Genomic DNA, 22690 nt, shown 5'->3' on the forward strand with positions numbered 1-22690 from the left:
ATCACTATGTACTTCTCTATCAAGTAGATTTACATTCCTTTCATGTACACTTATCTCAGAATCAGAATGTACCTCAGCTTTTGTCTGCAACTTGGCTCTTGAATTCAACTTGGCTCCTGAATGTCACTTACCACCCATTGTATGTGACTCAGTAGTTACTAATACTTTTTGTTGTTGATTTACACATTGGTTCATAGCTTCATCAGCATTCATGTCTTCATAGTAGTATATGAAGGTTTTGTACTCTTCAAGTTCCTTCTTAGGTTTAGCTTCATGTACCACCATATATTCATCAAACTTCACATTTGCACTTTTCACAACTTTTTTAGTGTTAGTGTTTAAACACACATAAGATTTACTTCCTAAGGAATAGCCTAGGAATATACCTTCTTAACTTTTAGCATCAAGTTTACCATTCTTGTTGTCCTTAAGAATGTAACACTTACTTCCAAATATCTTAAAATATTTTACATTGGGTGAGTATCCATACCATTGTTCAAAAGGTGCAAAAGTATGTCTTTTGATTCCTCTATCATTAAATGATATCTCAAACTCATTTGATGTAAATTCTCCACCTCTACCAGATCTTAGGCATTTCAAGCTTTTGCTAGTCTCCTTTTCAACTCTTGTGAGATACCACTTAAACATTTGAAAAGCACCAAATTTTTGTTTCAAAAGCATAACTATCATTATCCTAGAATAATCATCAATAAATAGGATAATTTACTCATCACCTTTGTAGCTATGCACATCAATTGGTCCATACAAATCATTATGAACAAATTCAAGAATTTCTTTTGAGGAGTGAGTCTTATGTTTAAAACTAGATTTTTCATCTTGCCTAACTGACATTGTTTGTAAATCACATTATTAGGTTTCTTCAATTTTGCAAACCTCTAACTCTTTTCATGTTACTAATACTGACTAGGTTATCAAAGTTAACATGACATAACCTCTTGTACCATAGCCACACATCATCAAATTCTACATCAAGACAAGTAGCATCATTCATGTCAAGATAAAAAAAATTACCTCTAGTCTAACCTCCATTTCTAATTAGTTTTCCATCAATGTCATAGATCTTTTCTTTCTTTTTATCAAATTCAACTTTGCAACCTAATCTATTTAATTGTGACACATTCAACAAGTTATAGTTAAATCCTTCTACATAGTAAGCATTGTCACACATGATCTTTTCTATCAATTTGATTGATCCTTTACCTTTTATCAAACATGGTGCATCATTACCGAATCTAATGCTATTCCATTATAGTACTCAAGGGTAATGAACTTACTTTTATCTCTAGTCATGTGATGTGAACATCCATTGTCAATGATCTAGCTATCAATTTTGTTCACATAAGATATCAATGCAATTGCCTCATCTTCATCAGAATTATCTTTCATAGCAACAAACACAACTTCATCATCATGGTCATCAGGTCCATGTTTTGTTTCGTATTTAGCAATGTAGCAAGAGTTATTTCCTTTTTCTTTATAATATTTTTTGTTCTCATCTCTATTACCTCTATATTTATCTCCACTTCTATTATTCTTCTTCTCTAGATACCTAGTAGCAATATGAAAAACCTCATTAAAATTGAAACACATGATAGGTAGCTTACCTTTTTATTTCCCTTTACCTCTATTAAATCTCCTTGCCAGTAATGCTTCAAGCACTTCTACATCATCTTCATTTATATCACTATCACTAGAAATATGCTTGAACCTTTTTTTCTCTTTAGGTTCTTTCAATGTTTAGCTTTGAAAGCATATTCAACATTTTTCAGTTTTGAAATTATCAAAATTAGAAAGTTCAAAAGTAGTGAGTCTACCCATCAATCCTTCAAGGGTTAGATTACTACCCTTCTTGCATTCTCATTTCATCAAACTTTCCTCTTAGACTTTCATTTTTGGCTCTCAGAACAATCATATCTCCTCCATAGATCATCTCTATAGGATCCCATATCTTCTTAATAGAATTACATCCTTTGATGTCATCAAACTTTGAGTAGCTTAGGGTAGAGGCAAGCTCTAATATTGCCTGATTGTGTTCTTTCTTCTTTTTTAGATCATCGGCAATAATGGTTTCATTATGATCAACATGCTTAATGGTGATGGTATATTGTGCATAATCTCCAAGACCTCCTAGATGTAGCTTCGTCAAACTTTTCCATGTAGGAAACTTTTCCTTCTTTAGTTTGGACACCTCATTTCTATACATCTTGATATTTAGCTTTTAGTACCTTCAAACTATTTCCTCAAAAGCACCAATGCTCTAATACCAATTATTGGAATTATTTATAATAACTAAGAGGGGGAGTGAATTAGTTATCCAAGGTCCAAATGTATAAAAAAAAAAATTAGTACTTAAAAAATTGATATCTATAAAACCATATCATTTGTGCATCCATTAAATCATCCAATGCCTTAACTTAGTAGGTCACTCCTAGGTCAAAATAACTTTGTAGAAATATAAACATGAAATAATACAAGCTCATTCACACAATTTGACACAAGGATCTTACATGGAAACCCAATTTGAAAAAAAGCACCAATAACATGCTACCCAATTTCACTCTTCTAAAGTAATGCCATGTTAAAGGCCAACCTTATTAAAAGTTATAATACACACTATTAAATGTGACCTTGTTAAAAGATTTCAATCACCCTATTAGGAGTGAGCCTTGTTAGAGAACTTTAGAATGTTCCATTAGAATGTCACTCAGTCAAAGGATTTACAAATGACTGTTTGGTCAACCTTAATCTAGGATTTATCCAGACTGATACAATTGTAGAAAGTAATAGGAGGACTTGATCTGATAATAAAATACAACGCAGTTGCAAATTATAGATCTCTATTTTAGTCCTCTATTCTTCTTGGAATTCATACTCTTCATCTCTAACAACTTGTTCACCCTTCAAGCACTCAACCGCTTAAGCCTTCTTGCTTTGTATGTCAATTGTAGTCTCTTCTATTTGGCCACCATATGAAGCAACACACTACACTTCTTGTTTTCCATAGGTTCTCACACATGACAACCTTTTCTTCTAGTCTTATATATCTATAAATAGAGAATTTAGATATTTTTCTATTTATCCATAATCATCCATTTTAGGGTTCAATAAGATTCAATGAGTCTACCCACTTTTCCATTTTTGTCCCTCTAGAAACTTATTCTACAATCTTCCTTGAATTTACCTCAAAATGGTTCATCTTGAATTCTATACCACCGACTCATCATACTTACATTCTACACACTTCACATAATTCAAGAAATCAAATTTTTTATCTTAGATTCATCAAATCTTTGATTTAACACTTTTTGCTATCACTCGACATCTGCATTGTTCACTCAGCAATAATAGTCTTTTGATGCTCGACCAACACTAGGATTCTTGGCATCAACTAATTCTTCTCAAATTGTTCATTACTATTATTTCCCTAATGCTTGACACTTACTAAATTTTATAGGCGCTTGACATATACTAACTTTTTTCTTCGCTTGAACTAGAATTTTCTCAACTTACACTATTTGCTCGACCAGGCTTGGCAAATACTTTTTATGAAAATAATTCTTCTTGGTTTAGCTAATGTAACCATTTACTTTAGCGTTAAGTAGATCAACAATACATAATATCATCAATGTCTTACTTGGTCTTAGTGCTCCTTTTATACACTAAATAACTTAACCTTTCTCTAGGTTCTCTTGTTATCTTCTCTTTTCTAATCCTCTTCATCTATCAAACAAATAATAGCATTCAGACCAAAAAGAAACTTCTTCACTAGCAAGTAGCGGGTTTTACATTATTAACAAAATAATGATTGTTCCATGATAGATTCTACACTTCAAACAATCTCTTTTCAACATTTGAGTAATGTGATGCCTATTTTGAGTCAAAATGATAAGCAACTGGTATCATTGGATTTGAAGAATAATACTTATAATTAAAGTATAATTTCTCTATTCAAATTAGTCCTATATGCAAAGAGTATTTTTATTTTCCTTCCTCCCAAATTTTCCTCTAGTTTGCATAACTTGGATCCTCTTTTTTTATGCACAAAGAGTACTAATATTATGTTTCTCAATCCATTTACCTAAAGGCATGCATTTATCAATGTAAGTAAATATTGGAGGGCATCTTTCAAGCCTCTTCTTTTAGGTAAGTAGTTGGTAGAGTATATTGTTTTGGATATTGAGGCCAATGCCAGTTTTATTATTGTATGCACCCTAAAATGGTTGCCTAGACTATGGGCCCCCATTCTTCAATTTATCAATTTCCCAAATCAATTCAAATCATTTTCCATGATCAAATTGTAATTAATTTAATTATTTCAATATTTCCTAAGGTTTTATCATTTCATCAATAATCTTACTTAATTAAAAGAAAACATCCATTATAAATAAATTAAATAATCTTATTCAATTAAAAGAAAACCTCTCTTTTAATTAAATAATTTTATCTTATTTACTTAAAATCTCTCTTTTATTAAATAATATTATCTTAGTTAATTAAAAGAAAACATCTTTTTAAATAAATAAAATAATCTTATTTAATTAAAAGAAAATCTCTCTTTTAATTAAATAGTTCTATCTTATTTAATTAAAATCTTTCTTTTTATTAAATAATATTATCTTATTTAATTAAAAGAAAATCCCTCTTTTAATTAAATAAATAAATCCCCACTTAAAGCTCTCTTTTTTATGAGAAAATCAAAAAATATAAAATAAAATCTTGTAAAGATGCCTTTTTTTTTTATACATATCTCTAAGTGGTGGGCTTTTTCCTCATCTTTTTAAGGACTTCTCCCACATTACTCTTGTCAGAAGCCTCCCACCTCTACACTTTTCTTTATAAGGAGTTACCCCTTCTCATTTAGATAGATGTTAGTTGTTATTTTATTGTTATGCTACAAGTTTGGAGAGCAATTTAGAGGAGTTTGAGCATTAAGGTTTGAGCCTTAGGGTTTGGACATTAGAGCTTCATTTCCAACTTCTCTCTTCTTGTCTTCTTCTTTCATGCATCCATGGCTCCCATCCTCATACTTCATCCTTGTATTTTCATAGTAGCTTAGATTCATATTTTCTTCATAGATTAGTCTTGCATTGTTACTTCCTTTGATAGATTAGACTTTCGTTCTTTCATTTTTATTATTTAGATTAGCTTTCATCCTTATTTGCATTCACATTTTGATCTTTGAATCTCTTATTTTATGGTGTACTTGCATGGGCACAAACTAGGTCAAAGTGAGGGCCTCCATTACAAGCCCTTGCACTCCATGAATAAAGAGTTATGAGTCATCATTTGAGATCTCATTCTTGAGAAATTTTAGATATAATGACTCATAGAAGTATGTCAATATTTTAGCACACATTTTTGGCACCCACCATTACATGTTGGTTTTGGTTATTTTTGGAGCTAACCCCCTTGTGCAGATTTGTCTGAAGACAACAAAAACTTAGATTGTAAAGATCTGATCATATCTCCCAAATGGCTTGGTGTATTGGTATAAAATATTTTTGGTAGGTTGGCTACATATTAGAGAAGCTTTAATTTAAAAATTATATTTTTTTGAGCTAATTTATTGTTTTTATCATTTTTTCTTTATTTTTCATGAAAAATCATTTTTAAGTGCAAATTAGAACCTTTTTTTAAAAATTATACATTTTTGGAAAAGTATTCAAATTCTAAATAAGGCTATTTCTTTTTCTTTTGAATTCAGAGCTCATATGAGGGCTCAAACACTCAATTTATAAAAACTAGTTTGTTTTGACAAAATGGGTCCTTAGGGCACAAATGAAAATATTTTTTTGAAATTATGAAATTTTTAAAAAAGTTTTTTATTTTTTAATAAGGGTCTCTTTTTTGTATTTAGGGTTTTGGGTCTGAGTTCGTAGCATATAGGTCCAATCTTGTCGACTAGGTCAAAAATCAAAAAAAAAATTTTAAAAAGGGCAGTTAGTGATTAACTTGCATTTAATTTTCACATGGTTCAATGCATGATGTGAGTTTTCATTTGGGTTATTTTTTGGTTATTATTACTCCTAAAAATCATATTTTGAAATCTAACCCTAGGATTTGCATAAGACATGTATATCTTGTATTGGTTTGCTTCTTGTTTGCTTGGAGCACTTGCTTGGTTTGTTAGATTAGTGGAGTAATATGTGTGCATTACATTATATCTAAGGTATTCTTATACATCTCTATTACATTTGTACTTTAGAATTTAAATTGAATCTCTCATGTGTTTGACTTGAGTGTTTTACATGATTTGGTGATTCACATTTCAATTGGTGTTCTCAAATTGGACTTAGATTTGCTTTCTTGCATACATGTTTCACATAGTAATTAGGCTCTATGAACACTATTTTTGGTGATCTTGAGAGAGTGGACTTCATTCATATGACTTACATGCGAAGTTATTCTTGATGATAGATCCATTTGTTGGTAGGGAAGGATTTGATATTATTTTATTGGCTCGCTTGGTTTGTCTTTGACATTTACAAGTACTTTCTCTCTTTAGATTTGTAGCGATTGTTATTGGCTTTCCAAACCTTAGTGGAGTGATTTCAAATTAATGTATCAATAAATCTACTTGATATTTTTTTTTGAGGTGAAGATGCTAGAGGAGTATGCTCTATTCTCTTTTGGGCACATCAAAAACTTGGAACCCTTGAATCTGAACTAAGTCCTCATGTGGTCCAATTTTGTGATGTTGTGATATGGAGCCTAATCATACTCAAAGGTTTATTTGGCATGTTTTTCTCCCCATATTATTTCTATGAGGGTTTTGGGGCAATACCCCATGGATAGGGTCAAGAGGCAATGCCCCAAAAATGCCCTTATAGTGTAAAAGGCATTGGCTACTATTTTTCTATTATTTTCTAATATTGGTAATTTGAGGGTTGACAAGTTTAATGGGAAAAACTTTCAATTATGGAAGATGAAAATGGAAAACTATCTTTATCAAAAGGATTTACGGAAGCCACTGGAAGGAAAAATCAAGAATCAGGGATCTATGACAAATGATGACTGGGATCTTTTAGATAGAAAGGCACTTGGAAGTATTTGATTATGTCTGGCACCATCGGTGGCATTTACTATTACAAAATTGAAGATGACAAAAGAGTTGGTGGAAACCTTAGCGAAACTATATGAAAAGCCCTCCACTTCAACCAAGGTATTTCTCATGAAGTATTTATTTAATATGAAGATGACAAAAGATGGATCTGTTGCAAATCATTTAAATGAGTTTAATACTATTACTAGTTAGTTATCATCTGTAGGTATTAATTTTGATGAAGAAATTAGGGATCTCTTGATTTTGAGTTCTTTTCCTAAAAGCTAGAATGGCTTGGTAATGGCTATGACTAATTTTGTTTCTAGATCTAAAACCTTAAAATATGATGATGTGATCGATGTTATTTTAAGTGAGGAAACTCGTAGAAAATCCTCAAGTAGATCTACATCAGGAAGTGTTTTGAATGTACAAAGAAAAGGTAAAACAACTAAGAGAGGAAATAATTCTAAAAATTTTGGAAAATCAAGAGGAAAGTCAAAGAGGAAAAGGTCTCAATCCAAACGATCGAGAGATTGTTGATATTGTGGTAAAACAAGGCATAAGAAGAAAGATTGTTGGACTTGAAAGAATAAGGAATGAGATAAACTATAAGGGAACAAGGAGTCAAATGTGGTAAGTAAAAAATCCGAAGAGGATTCTTTTTTTATGTCTTTAGAAAGTGTTGATGATTCATGGGTTTTAGATTATGGTGCTTCATTTCATGCTACACCTCATAGAGGTTATTTTATTGGTTATGTCCATAGGAATTTTGGGCTTGTTTATTTGGGGGATAATGAAACCTATCAAATTGTTGGAAAGGGAAAATTTAAGATTAAGTTGCAAAATGGGAATCATTGGCTACTACATGAGGTAAGATGTGTTCCAAGGCTAAGTAGGAATTTAATTTCAGCATGGGCAACTTAATGATGAGAGTTGTGTAGTTACTTTTAATGATAAAAATTGGAAGGTTTTAAAAGGTTCCCTTGTAGTAGCAAAAGGTGTGAAAGAAGACACCTTATATCTTTGTACAAGTCATATTGTTCCTTTTACTTTGATTGTTTTAGAGAAAGATGAATATTTCAAAATAGTTGTTGCAGTTCAGCAGGGAGAACAAATACCTATTGTAGATTTTGATATAGCACTATGGCACAACAAACTTGGGCACATAAGTGAGAAAGGTATGAAATTACTTCATTCAGAGAAAGTTTTACCAGGTTTGAAATGTGTTAATATGGATTTTATGAAAGTTGTGTGTATGGAAAAAAAAGAGAGGGAGTGGGTTTTGTGAAGATCGGGAAGGAAAATAAAAGTGAGAGATTAAAGCTTGTGCATATAGTTGTATGGGCACTAGCTTAGGTATCTTCCCTTGGTGGCTTCATTATTATGTTACATTTATTGATGATGCAACTAGAAAAGTATGGGTTTATTTCCTTAGACAAAAATCAGATATTTTTCAAACCTTTAAGAAATGGAAATGCTTGGTTGAAAATGAGATTGGAAAGAAATTAAAATGTCTTGGATCTAATAATGGTGATGAGTATTGTAATCATGAATTTGAAGATTATTACTCTACTAATGGTATTTGTAGATTAAAAATTGTTCCAAGGACTCCACAGAAAAATAGAGTGGTTGAACGCATGAACAGAACTATAATGGAGCATGCAAGGAGCATGAGGTTGCATTCTAGGTTACCCTTAAACATGTGGGTAGAGGCTATCAATACTATTGTATATTTGATCAATAGAGGTCCCTCTACTCCTTTGGGTTGTGGTATTCTAGAGGAAGCATGGACTAGTAATAAGGTGAGTTATTCTTTTCTCAAAACTTTTAGTTGTGAAGCATTTTCTCATATAGATTTTGAAAATAAAACCAAGCTGGAAGCTAAGTTAAAGAAATATGTATTTTTTGGATATGGCATTGATGAATTTGGTTATAAACTTTGAGATTTTGAAAATTATAAAATTGTAAGAAGTAGGGATGTCATATTCAATGAGAAAGTGTTGTACAAAGATCTATTGTAGCAACATGAGAAGAAAGAAGATGATTATATAGTGTTGGATGATACTCCAAAAGATTATGTTCTAGTAGTTCCTCATAATGTGCAACAACCGCAAAAAAAAATACCACACAACCTAGTGAACGTTAGATGGTCAACAAGGCTAAGTAGACCTCCAAAAAAAAATTATCCTTCCTTGTATTCTAATTTACTTATTGATGTTGGTGAACTTGAATGTTATGATGAAGTTGTGTACGTGAATACAAATATTCAACGGGAATCTACAATAAAAGAAGAAATGGACTCTTTGCTGAAAAATAAAACATGGGATTTATGCAAGCTGCTTGCAGATAAAAGGGCTTAATAGAATAAATGGGTTTATAAGTCAAAACAAGAGGATGGAGGTAAGAACATATTTAAAGCCAAGTTATTTGTAAAAGCATTTTCATAGAAAAAGGGCATTGATTTTGATGAGATATTTTTTCCTATTGTTAAAATGACTTCTATTCATACTATTTTAAGTATTGTGGCTATTGAATATTTTCATTTGAAGTAGCTTGATGTTTAAACAACCTTCCTTCGTGGTGATTTGGAAGAAGAGATATATATGGCATAGCCATAGGGATTTGAGGTCAAAGGTAAGGAGAACTTAGTGTGCGAATTGAAGAAAAGTTTATATGGCTTGAAGCAAGCACCTTGGCAACGGTATCTAAAATTTGACAATTTTACGCATGAGCATGGATATAGTAGGTGTCATTTAGATCATTATGTTTATTTTAAGAGATTTGATGATGACAACTACATTATTTTATGTTTATATGTTGATTATATGCTTGTACTTGGGTCTAACATGGATCACATTAAGGGGTTGAAACGTCAGTTAGCACATGCATTTTCTATGAAGGATTTGAGGGCAAAAAAACAAATCCTTGGTATAAATATTTGTAGAGATAGGAAGAATAGTAAATTGACATTATCTCAAGTTGATTATATTGAGAAGGTGTTGCAACATTTCTCTGTGTAGAATGCCAAAGCTATCAGCACACCTTTACCTAGTCATTTGAAGTTGATTAAGGAGATGTGTCCAAAGATACAAAAAGAGGAGGATAAGATGTCGATGGTACCTTATGCTTTAGCTATAGGAAGCTTGATGTATGCTATGGTATTTACATGGCTAGATATTACACATACAGTGGGAGTTGTTAGCAGGTATATGAGTCATCCAGGAATTGAGCATTAGAATGCAGTAAAATGGATTCTCAGATATCTGAGAGGAACATCTAGTAAGTGTTTACACTTTGGGGGCTCTACTACTAATTTTTAGGGATATGTTGACTCAAATTTGGTAGTGGATATTGATACCAAGTGAAGTACAATAGGTTATGTATTTACTATTGGTGGGACAATCGTGAGTTGGGTTTCTAGGTTACAAAAGTTTAATATTTTATCCACTACAAAGGAAAAGTATGTTTCTACTACAGAGGTAGCCAAGGAGATGATATGGCTTCAATTATTCTTGGAAGAATTGGGAAACCCTTAGAATGATAATTATTTGTTTATAGATAGTTAGAGTGCCATTCATCTTGCAAAGAATTCAGCTTTGCATTCAAATGACAAAACACATACAGTTGTGGTACCATTTCATTCAATCAATTTTGGATGATGGATAGTAAAAGCTAGAAAAGATACATATAAATGACAATCTAGTAGATATATTCACAAAGGTAGTGACAAGGGAGAAGTTGAATTCCTCTTCAACTTCAGTTTACCTTCTTGACTAAACAAAATAAAAGAATAGTAGAGTCTAGGGTGGTTTGATATATTCCAGTGGGAGAGTATTATGATCAATCTCCAAGTGGGAGGTTATTGTTGTGGAGTTTGATTAGTCTCCAAGTGGGAGATTGTTGTGATATGGAGCCTAATCAAACTCAGAGGTTTATTTGGCTTGGTTTTCTCCCCATATTATTTCTATGAAATTTTGGGGGTAGTGCCCCCAAGATGGGTTCAAGGTGCAGCACCCCTAAGGGGTCCTAGGACAATGCTTTAGGTGTGCTCCCTATCACAGAATAGGGTAGGGTCAAGGGGCAACACCCTTGTAGGGGTTTTCGAAAGCCAAAAATGCCTTTATATCATAAAAGGTGTTGGCTACTATTTTTCTATTATTTTTTTATATTAGTTATATTTGCATGTAACTGTTAATTCTATCTAAGGTCAACCCTAACATGTGAGTCTTTCTTGATTAGAGAGAGTTAACTATAGTGGAAACTCCCTTTATTGGGTAAAACATGTGGATAGAACCTCAAGCAGTAATAGCCACTTTCACCATGGTGGAAAAACCCACTATATAAATGTCCTTGTGGAAAAAATCTCCATGGGTGTAGTCTTTTGTTGGGTTGTCAAATTTCCTTAGCATCTCTAATTGATTAAATTCTCAAACTATGTCAAAACCTAGTGCGTTGGGATTAGATTTCACCCACTTGAGATTATAAGAGTTGCAAAGCTGACCATTACTAAGAACCATAGTGCATCCCATTTTTTCTTTTCTAGGACTATGTGTGTGATTGGAAAGCATTTTGAGAACATACAAAGTAGTGATTCTAGGGATTAGATTCATACTAAGACACTATTCTTGTTTATGTGCAAGGTTTTTTTGTCCATTGCCTATTGCTTGTAAACGTTTACTTGAACTCCCTGAATGTTGTCTTGTGTGCGTAATGTATGATAAAAATCTACTGATGCATTTACTTGGTCCATTAAAATGAACAAGAAAACTAGTTTCCTAAGTTGAAACCTTTCTTGATTTTTTATTTTGTCATTTCTAAACCTCCTTAGTTGATCAAGGTTAGATTAGGTCACTTACCCCATTTTTGGAAGCTTGTTTGCACCTTGGATTTTTTCATTTTGACCTCTTGAATTAGTAGTCTTTGATTTTACAAGTGACCTTGCTTGGAGTCAGTGAGTTAGAAATCATCCTTTTTGAGAAGATAAAACTTTGAATTCATTGATAACACACTTGAAGAGTCTTAGGAATCTCTTATCCATTCACTTCCATTCAAATTTAAATTCAATTAATTATAATTTGGGTAAATCATCCTCTTGATCCATTATGTGCTAGGGTATTCACCCAAAATAGGGGCACCTCTATGGCAGTGTTGATTTATGCCTATTACAAAAAATTATATCTTACCATCTCTCTTTTAGACAAGTGAATGCTTTTACTATCCTAGTTTGGTACTAACATTTATTAGGGCTGTCCTATCACCTAGTACCTTTTCTTTCATGCCAGTTACAAAAGGATATCAAGTAGATTAATGAAAGTGAGCTCAACTAGTATTTAACCAATTACCCTTAGTTCAAACTCACCAAACACGTAAGGGAAAAGAACTCGTATTTGATCAATCACCTAGAAACAACTCAAAAGTTTGGTTTGATCCCAAAAGTAACCTTAGTGAATTGATTATAGCCTTAGCACCTTCTTGCTTGAATATGGATATGAGTTACACGATGACTTGATGAGAGAGGGAAGAAATGGATGAACTCCTTGATGACATATTTGAAAAACATCAAGCTAGATACCATTTTGTTTGGTGGTTCCTCTCATAAAAATTGACGAGTCTCATCCCCTATCTCAACTAGATATCTAGATGCACACCAAAGGGGTGAAAGAGATAAGAGGAAAGCCTACTAAGAAGAACAATCACAACATGAAAATGAAGATAATGAACCTCATGGCACTCATGTGAATGCAACATATACCAATAACTTGTTTAGACATTCAAGACCAAGTTTATTGTGCAAGACACCTCCAAGACACATGAGTGAAAGACTTAAGAGAATTGAATGCAAAAAGAAAGCCTTCCTAGATAAACAAGTTGTAAAGGAAGAGAAATTTAGACTCCTAGAGTTGGAGAGACAAACCTTGTTGGAGATAGAAAGGAAAACCTTCCAAGAATATCATGATAGACTCTTGGCTCAACAACTTAATGATAAATTTAACATGTGTGTTGGTGGTGGAAAAAACTCTCCTTCATCCACCCCTCCTAAGAGTCCATGAAGTGGAAGACATTTAAGAACACCTTCACGATCTCCTAGCCCTAGAGGAAGAGGGCTTCAAGACATGATCACTATAGGAGACCAACACCTTCTAGGATTTCAAGAAAACCTTCAGAATGTGTTCATTGTGGTTCACTATATATGGAGGAGGTAGTTGGAATTTTGACCATGACTCTCAAGATTTCATGAGAATACAACAAAATCCTTCTTTCCAAGAGTGTGTGGAGAAGTATATATATATCAAAAAAAAGATGCATTCCTAAAGAATTTAATTGATAAGGGTGCTAAATTTCCCTTCAACTATGATGTAGAAAAAAATGTTAGGAGGCAAGATCCATCTTTAGAAGAATACTTTAATCAAGTGAAGATTATGGTGGACAAGTTCATAGCACTTAAGAGTTCCTTCTCACTTGATTCAATTTTTCCTAACCCTTTTGATAAGAGTGTTGATGAAAAACTCTTCTAGAAAGGTTGAAATCCCCCAATATGACAAGTATGATGGGAAAGGAGATCCAAGTCATCATGTGTGTCAATTTTATATCATGAGCTTTGAATTTCATAATGAAGATTCATACCTTATGAGATTATTTCCAAGGAGTATTAGGGGTCAAGAAATGGAATGGTTCAACAACATAACTCCTCTTGTTAAGACTTTCAAAGAGTTTGTTTAGAGATTTACTCAAAACTTTGTATACAACCTTTCAAGATCTGTCACCCTATTGGACATATGTAACATGAAGAAAAATCAAGGAGAATCCATTGTCAATTTCTTGAAAAAATGGAGACAACAATTCTCTCACTACTCTAGGACTATCCCTAAAAAAGAGAAGATTGAAATTATTATTAGCAACATGATTCCAAAAATGCGATATGAAGTTAAGAAGATGGTTTTTAAGTCTTTTGACATGATGGTTGAAACCGCATTTAGAATTGAGGATGTTTTGAAAGAACAAGGAAATTTTGCCAAACATGGAAATTATAACAACAATGGCCAAAGTAACAACAACAAATATAAAGGAAAGAATTCATATTGGAATAAAAATAAACAAGTGATCAATGATGGAGTTTTGGACTCCCCCAAATCTAATGATCAAGGTGTCCTTTATTTGGTTAGTGCTAATCAACAAGGAAATAAGCCAAGACACCAAGATAGGCCAAAAGGAGAAAGGCGAGATTTTTCAACATTTGGTGAATCATATGATGAGATATTGGCAAAGCTTATTTCTCACAACTTGGTGCATCATTTTGATCTTGTAAAGTTTCATATACCTAAGGTTAAGCCATGGTGGTGAGATGAGAAAGCCTATTGCAAGTTTCACAATGGCCTTGGACATAATGTTAAAAAGTATGGGAAAGTCAACCATATCACTCAGAATCTTATTGATAATGGTAAGCTTCAAGTTGATTGATTGAACACTAGTGTTGATCACATGGCCTTCAAAGAACCTTTGCCTGAGTATGATAAGGGAGAAACCTCTAAACCTAAGATTGGAAAAGCTGAGATCAATTACACCTATGTGAATGCAAAGAATTTTTTCAACATGCTTGAAGTCGTAGAAGAGAATGTCAACATGATGATAAATAAAGATTCTTATGTTTATAATCTGGACAAGGACTATCCTCCTATCTTTTATGAAAAACATGTCTTAGTGCTAAGGGGTCCTCACTCTAGAGTGTTATCTCAAAGTCTTAATGTTGTCATACAAAGTCAAAGTCCCCTTGTCATTAGAGGACCCAATTCTAGTCAACCAAGTAAGCCAAAGAAAGTGACATCTAAGAATGTTACCTCAAAACCAGCAGTCAATCCTAAGTCAAATTATAGTCTTATCAATCAGTTACAAAGAACCCCAACTCAAATTCTAATCTTTGAGCTCTTAGAGTTGTCTCTAAGACATAAGAAAGTCCTTGAGGATATCTTGCACAGAGTGAATTTTCCCAACAATTTGGATGTTGATCAATTGTAAAACATAGCTAATCATATTGTTAACCCTCATTACCTCACCTTTTCAAAGGAATATGATAAATCTCTAAGCCACCCACATAATATTTCTCTCCATATTGAAGTCATGATTGGGTTATTTTGAACAAGTCATAGATACTAGAAGAAAGATCACTATCAAAGCATATGATGAGGTAGAAAGAAGTTCAAAAGGGTTGGTCATCCTTCCTGTTAGGATTGGTCCTATTGAAAAAGATATTTTATTTCAAATAGTTAACGATGGTGCCCTTGCATACAATATATTACTCGATAGACCATGGATTCATGATATGCAAGCAGTGTCATCTACCTATCATCAATGTGTTAAGTTCCCTTTCAATAGAACAAAGATTTGTATACCTAGGGATAATACTCTATCTATTAACTCAATTTTAGAGAGTAATCATGTTACCCTCAATAAAGAAGTAGATGATTTTGATGCAGCTTTAGTTGAATGTAGAGACAAGTTCAAATCAATAGACCTTGACATGGGAGGGTATCAACTCAACTTCCTCACAATATTACCAATTTCACCTAGGTCTTATGGAAAACCTTCAAAAGAAATGAGACATTCCTCTTCAACTATGACATTATTTGACACATTTGTATAGTCAGCAGTGCCTATTCAAGATGAGAAAGAGAATGTAGCTATTAGATTCTAGATTTATAGAGAAGAGAAATAGCTATGCAATGAGAACTTCTCTCCCTCTCCTAAGGCCTATAGAAGAGGGTATAATTTTGTCAAATAGATGGGTTATCTTGGACATGGCCCTCTAAGTCATAGATTGGATGCTAGAATCAAACCCCTTGATCCTGTTATTTTTCAATGCAAGTCTAAGGAGACTATTGGCCTAGGATTTGAAGATCATAATAAGAAAACTACTCCTATTCTTTAGAAGTTGGATAGTGAAGATGAACTATAATATGTACCTAATTTGGAAAATCAGCAAGATATGTGTGGACATTGGGTTCCTTCCACTAGTCTCCTTTGGGAAAATTTAGATAGTGCAATCACTCATGAGGTAGTTACAATTATGGAACAAAATGAATCAAGTTTAGATATTTTAATGGAAAGTGAAGGTGTTACCCTTGATAATATTCAAGCTTCCACATCAAGGCATCCCAAGCCTTCATGGTGTAAACACCCTAGTAGAAGTTCATTAGAAGTTCACATGAGTATGAATGGGATTCCTTCTTAGAGCCTTCCACAATTGACATGGATGTTTATGTCATCCACTCTTATAGTTCTCAACACAAATTAGGTGACAAGTCACATGTAGGATTAGAGGATTTGAACTCACATGTTGCCTTAGTGGATGATTATCTGCTTGTTAGGATGAATTTTGATTTACATAGCTTAGGAAGTTACTTGACATACTCTGACTTTTTGATCACTAGAAATGAAACCATTAGCATTCACAATCTTGAGCCAGATATTGACTTACCCCTTACTCATCCTAACCTTATTGATTGGTCCCAACGCTATCAAGAACCTAAGCTCTTAATGTTTCAAAATGACTATGAGATAGCATATTACTTGAATGTCATTGAACCTGTAGTCTCTTCCACTAGTGAACTGACTACCATCATAATAGCGCCAACCATCAAGTACCTTAGTTTTAAAATAAAAAGAAAATATAATAAAAATAATAAGAGTTCTGACAGCAAAATCCACTATGTGGTGGTGTCAGAACCAAAAAAAGTAAAAAGAAAGGACATATCCAAGGGTGAAAGCCTCTTTGAGGCACCTAAGGTTGAGGTACTTGATCATCTCCCTAGCTATTTTCAAGATAGATCTTCAGTACTTATTGAACCAATAGAAGCAATGATATTGCCATCATGATTTAACTCTATGATTTTGAGTCAAACTCATTAACTCATGAAACATGGGTCAATGAGTTTGACTCAAAATCACATAGTTAAATCCTAATAGCAATATCATAGTTTGACTTGCTGTGGAAATTATCTCCTACTTACCAATAGAAGAAGTCAATTTGGGTACAAATGAGACTCCACAAATGGTACACTTGGCTCAATCCCTGTCACTACAAGAAAAAGAAGCTTACACTGAGTTCTTATGAAGAAAAAAAAAAGATAAATTTTTCCTAGACATATTCAGATATGCTAGGGTTGGACACTAATCTTATCATGCATCACTTAACCATAGCTAAACTAGTTAAGTATAGATTGAGAAAGATGCATCCTCACATAGCCCTCACAGTGAAAGTAGAATAAGAGAAACTATTTGGTGCAAAATGCATAAGGGATATTGACTATATTAAATGGGTATCAAACATTGCACTAGTTTCCAAGCATGACAAAACCATTCAAGTTTGCACAGATTTTAGAGATGTCAATAGAGCATGCCCAAAGGATGACTTTCCACTTCCCAATATAAACATGATAGTGGATATGACCATGGTTTATGAGATTTATTCCTTAATGGATGGTTTTTTTTATACAATCAAACTAAGATAGCTCCTGAAGATCAAGAAAAAATTGCATTCACTTGTGCATGGGGGACTTACTATTGGAATGTTATTCCTTTTGGATTAAAGAATAAAAGAGCCACCTACCAACGAGCTATGACCACTATTTTTCATGATACGATGCATAAAAACATGGAAGATTATGTGGATGACACCTTGGCCAAGTCTAAGAAAAGAGGCACACACTTAGATGACTTAGAAGTCATACTAGATCACATGGAACAATTTCAACTAAGTTTAAATAGTAAGAAGTGTGCATGTGGAGTTACCTCTAGAAAACTACTAGGATTCATTATTTTAACAAAAGGAATAGAGTTAGACCCTAAAAAAGTCTAGGCAATCATGGATATGCCACCTCCTAGAAATATTAGTCAAATGAGGAGTCTTCAAAGATGTCTTCAATCTATAAGGAGATTTATTTCACAATTGGCAGATAGAGCTCAACCTTTTAACAAGAGCTTACATAAAGGAGTCAAATGTGTATGGAATGAGGATTGTCAAAAGAGCATATATCAAATCAAGTACCTGGCAAATCCTCCAATTTTAATGCCTCCTATCCCTAGGAAACCACTTATTCTATACATTTTAGTGATAGAATCTTCCTTAGGGATATTACTAGCTCAACTTGATGAACATGGGAAAGAAAGAGAAATATACTACATTAGTTGTACTCTTGTTTCATATGAGGTTAACTACACCAATATTGAGAAAGCTTGTCTGGTGGTTGTGTTTTCTTCCCAAAAGTTGCAACATTACATGCTTGCGCATACTATACACCTCATAGCAAAATAGATCCACTCAAGTATTTATTGGGTAACGATACCCTCACAAGTAGACTTGCTAAATGGATGATGATCCTTTTAGAATTTGACATAGAGTATGTTGAGCATAAAGTGATCAAAGGACAAGCCATAGAAAATCAATTGGTCAATTTTCGAATACAATATATAAATGCACCTATTCAAGCTGATTTTATAGTTGAGCACCTCATGTATATGACTAAAAAAACATGGAAGATGTTCTTTGATGGATCCTTTATAAAACATGATTCGGGAGTTGGTGTGTTGTTTGTTTCTCCTTGTGGGTACATAATTCCTAAATCTTACAAGTTATTATTCCCATGTACAAACAACATTACTAATTATGAAGCTTTAACAAATGGACTTAAGATGGCCATAGAATGGAGAATCACAGAGTTACACATTTATGGGGATTAACAACTAATAATCAACCAAGTCAATGATGAATATTTAACAAAAAATGAGAAACCAGTACCTTACAAGTAGATGGTTGATTCCTTGAGATGATATTTTGCATTGTTACATTTTAGCAAATTCCTCAAATAGAAAATGAAGCAGTTGATGCCATGGCTACACTTGCTTCACTTCTTTAGCTAGAGAAACATGAATCTAGATTTGAATTCCTGGTGGAAGAGCTAGATCACCCTACCTATGATTGCCAAGAAATTCATGTTATTTGCACCCTTGTTGGTTGTGAGTCATCCCATTATGGTTTCTTTTATTCATACCTTCATTATGGTATTATACCCAAAACCTTTAACTGATCTGATTGCAAAAACCTTATCTAAAATGCTTCTTGTCATTCCCTTATCTCTAGTGATTTGTGTAGGAGCGGTCTAGATGGGACGCTTCTTATATGCTTAGAAAAGGAAGAATCTGATCAAGCATTAGTTGACATCCATGAGAGCATCTGTGAGGGACATTCCAATGGTCTTTCCATGGCCCCAAGGTTTCTTAGGGCAAGATAATAGTGGCCTGCGATGTAGATTAATGCAATAGCTTTTGCAAAGTCATGTGGAAAGTGTCAAAAACATGGTAACCTGATACATGCTCTAGGTAGGGAGCTCATTCCTTCTATTTCTCATTGGTTGTTTCACTGCTAGGCCTTTGATCTTGTTGGGAAAATTCATCCCAATTCATTAGGTGGATACAAGTTTATTATCATTGTTACTGATTACTTTACTAAAAGGGTAGAAGTTGTACCACTTTATATTGCCTTGAGAAAAATAGTCTCTTTATTCATTCTAAATCATATCATCTTTTGATATGGAGTACCTTCTAATATTATTATGGACAATGGAGCCTAGTTTAAAAGTAAGGACCTTAAACAACTCTACAAGAGATTCAAGATTAAAAAACATTGGTCCTCCATTTACTTTCTACAAGGAAATGGTCAAGTAGAAGCATCAAATAAGGCCATCCTGAAGATCCTACATAGGTCAGTTCATAAAAGTGGCAAATATTGGCATTTATAGATAAATCCAACTTTTTGGACCTATATAACAAGTATTCATACGTCTACTAGGGCTACTCCTTTTGCCCTTACATATGGCATCGAAGTAGTGTTACCTTTAGAATTTTAGATTCCTTCACTTAGATTTTATCTCAAAGGTTTAGTTACAAATGAAGACTACTGTGCCATGAGACTTCAAGAGTTAGAACTTCTAGATGAGAAACATAAAGCATCATTTGACCATATGAGGGTCTATCAAAAGTGCATGTCCAAAGCCTTCAATAAAAAGGTTTGTCCTAGAGAATTCCAGGTGGGAGATCATTTCCTACATGAAAATCCTAAGAATCAACAATAGAGAGATCAAAGGGTAAATTTGAACCTAATTGGATTGGACCTTACATCATTACAACAGCTTTTGGGTCTAGTGTTTATCTACTATCTACAGAAAAGGGAGAGCAGCTCCCTGATCCTATCAATGTCTTGCACCTAAAGAAGTTCTATCCATGATGCCTAGGTGCATCCATTGTATATATTTATTAATCCTAAAAAATTCCAAAAAATGATATATTTCAAAAATCCAAAAAAAATGATATATTTAAAAAAATCCAAAAAATGATTTATTGTCAAAAATTCTAAAAATTGGAAAATATCATGAAAAAATGATAATCTTAGTGAAAACCTAGCAATAGGTGCTTTGATGTATCTCCAAAAAAATTATATATTCCAAAAATATAAAAATATAACAAAAATTGCAACAAAAACCAAGTGGTGAAAACCTAGAAATGGGCACTACTTGAGGCCTTTGCACCCTTGTTTCTTAGCACATGGCCTCGACACAACCTTTCTCCATCATTTCTTGTCCCTGTTTCCTTGATTTGGAATTGGTCTTTGTCTTTTTCTAGGTGGCATAATTGTGTTATCTTTGGTCTCTTGGATGTGTTAGTATTTAGGACACCTTGCAAATAGTGTTTTTCAACACCACCCCAACTATATTTTTCAATACAACCCTTGACATCGAGTGTTTTTCAACATTTATTGGTTTGATCTTACCCAGTTTTGTCATGTGATCTTACTTACTTGTAATAATTTGATCCTTATCCTCAAAACTCGGTATCAATTAATACACGTAGATTTTTAAACACAAACACTTAATGCTTGAGCTATGTCATGATCTTTTCTTTGTGTGCTAACTGTTATTGATTTGTGTTGAGTGTTCTTCTCTAATAAGTCTTTCTAGTATGCATAGCTAGAGTACTTTGGACACGGGGCATATTTTTTATTTTCTCTCAACTTGTGGGTGTGGTCTTGAAACTCTAGATTGTCTCTTGTTCTCCCCTTGAAAAACTTAGCAGATTTGAGGCATCATCCTTGACTATTTTTGCACAACCATTCTTATGGTCATCCTAGCATCTATGCCTTGATGTGAGAATGGTTTTTCTACATTAAATTAAGTAAGCTACCATCAAAGTCATCTTGACCTTTATGTCTTTGATGCTTATGTTAGAATCTTTCCACATTCCAATTTGGATAAATCACATTCATACCTTCATAATTGCACTTGTGACTAGTGATGATTGTGTGATTTATTGATGTCCCTTAATAATGGCCCAATGATGAAAATAAGTTCCTTAAAATTCTCTAATGAATGATGAACACAAAATCCTATGTTATAGTTGCTCTATTGCAAGTACACCTTTTCATTTTCAAGTAGCTTGCATTATAAGACTTCATTTTTAGGTTGCATTATGAGTTTGAGAAAGTTTTCCTTCATCTTTCTTGTGTCCTCCATTACAAACCCTTGCTCTCCATGAATAGAGAGCTATGAGTCACCATTTGAGATCCCATTCTTGAGCAATCTTGGATATAATGACTCATAGAAGTGTGTCAACATTTTAGCACACAATTATTGTGGGTGGTATGAAGTATTCATTGGTAGTTGCATAGATTGCTTGTATTTCAACTTTGGAAAATATGACACAATTTTCAATGTAAAAAATCATCTAAACCATCTTCTAAATCCTAGAGACTATGCTCTTGGTTTTGATCTCAATGGCAAAAATACTAACAATTATGAAATCGACAAGTATAAAGGACTTAATCTTCCTTAAGTGATTTTGGTGAATTAGAGTTATGAAGAGAAATGACAATAGAAGAGAGACAATCCTAGGCCATAGAATCTTAATAATATTCCTATGGAGGTGGAACCATCTTCAAGAGGTAAAATAGGGGATGCAAAGGAAGTGCAAGCCTATGAAGAATTTTTGGAAGAGTTAACAGAAGACAAAGAGATGCAGTCCAAGATTTCTTTGTATATAAATAAGAATTATCAACCATCAGAGATAGCCACTATGACTAATGGTTAAGACGATCCTTCTAAATCATTAATAGAAAATTTTCTAAATGATCTTACACTAGAGGATGATGACCAAGAAGATGAAGAAATGGAAGGCTGAAAAAAAATTATCTTTTTCATTTTGTGTGAATGACATGGTCAATTTGGGGTTTGAAAGAGTTAAATCTAGACTAAGGTATGCGATTTCTTTGTACCATGTATAGTTGAAATGTAGAGCATAAAAATAATTTCATCTAATAGTTACAAGAGTATGAATAATTTGAAAGTGTTCTTTACTTATATATTGTGTAGACATAATTCAAGTATGTCATGATATGGTACTTTTTGAGTCAAAGCTAGCTTCTATATATGTTGTTGTGCTTATTAGTAGACTAGTTTTAACTTGTACTATTTAACCAACAAATATCAAAGGATTGGTTTAATATATGTGATTGTTTCTAATGAAGTATGTATCCTAGCCAAGCTATCAACTTAGCTACTTGTTGAAATATGGAAATAAGTCCAA

At 33.2% G+C, this 22690-nt stretch overlaps 1 pseudogene; it reads left to right on the top strand.

Annotated features, from left to right (window-relative positions):
* The window catches only part of LOC149532135 (60S ribosomal export protein NMD3-like), a 136108-nt pseudogene extending 113823 nt beyond the window's left edge, over nt 1-22285 (top strand).
* The last annotated feature ends 405 nt before the right edge of the window (nt 22286-22690 follow it).

Source organism: Cupressus sempervirens, chromosome 11 (assembly GCF_028749045.1).
Source record: "Cupressus sempervirens isolate cs-2001-9-10 chromosome 11, ASM2874904v1, whole genome shotgun sequence".
Taxonomy (NCBI): Eukaryota; Viridiplantae; Streptophyta; class Pinopsida; order Cupressales; family Cupressaceae; genus Cupressus; species Cupressus sempervirens.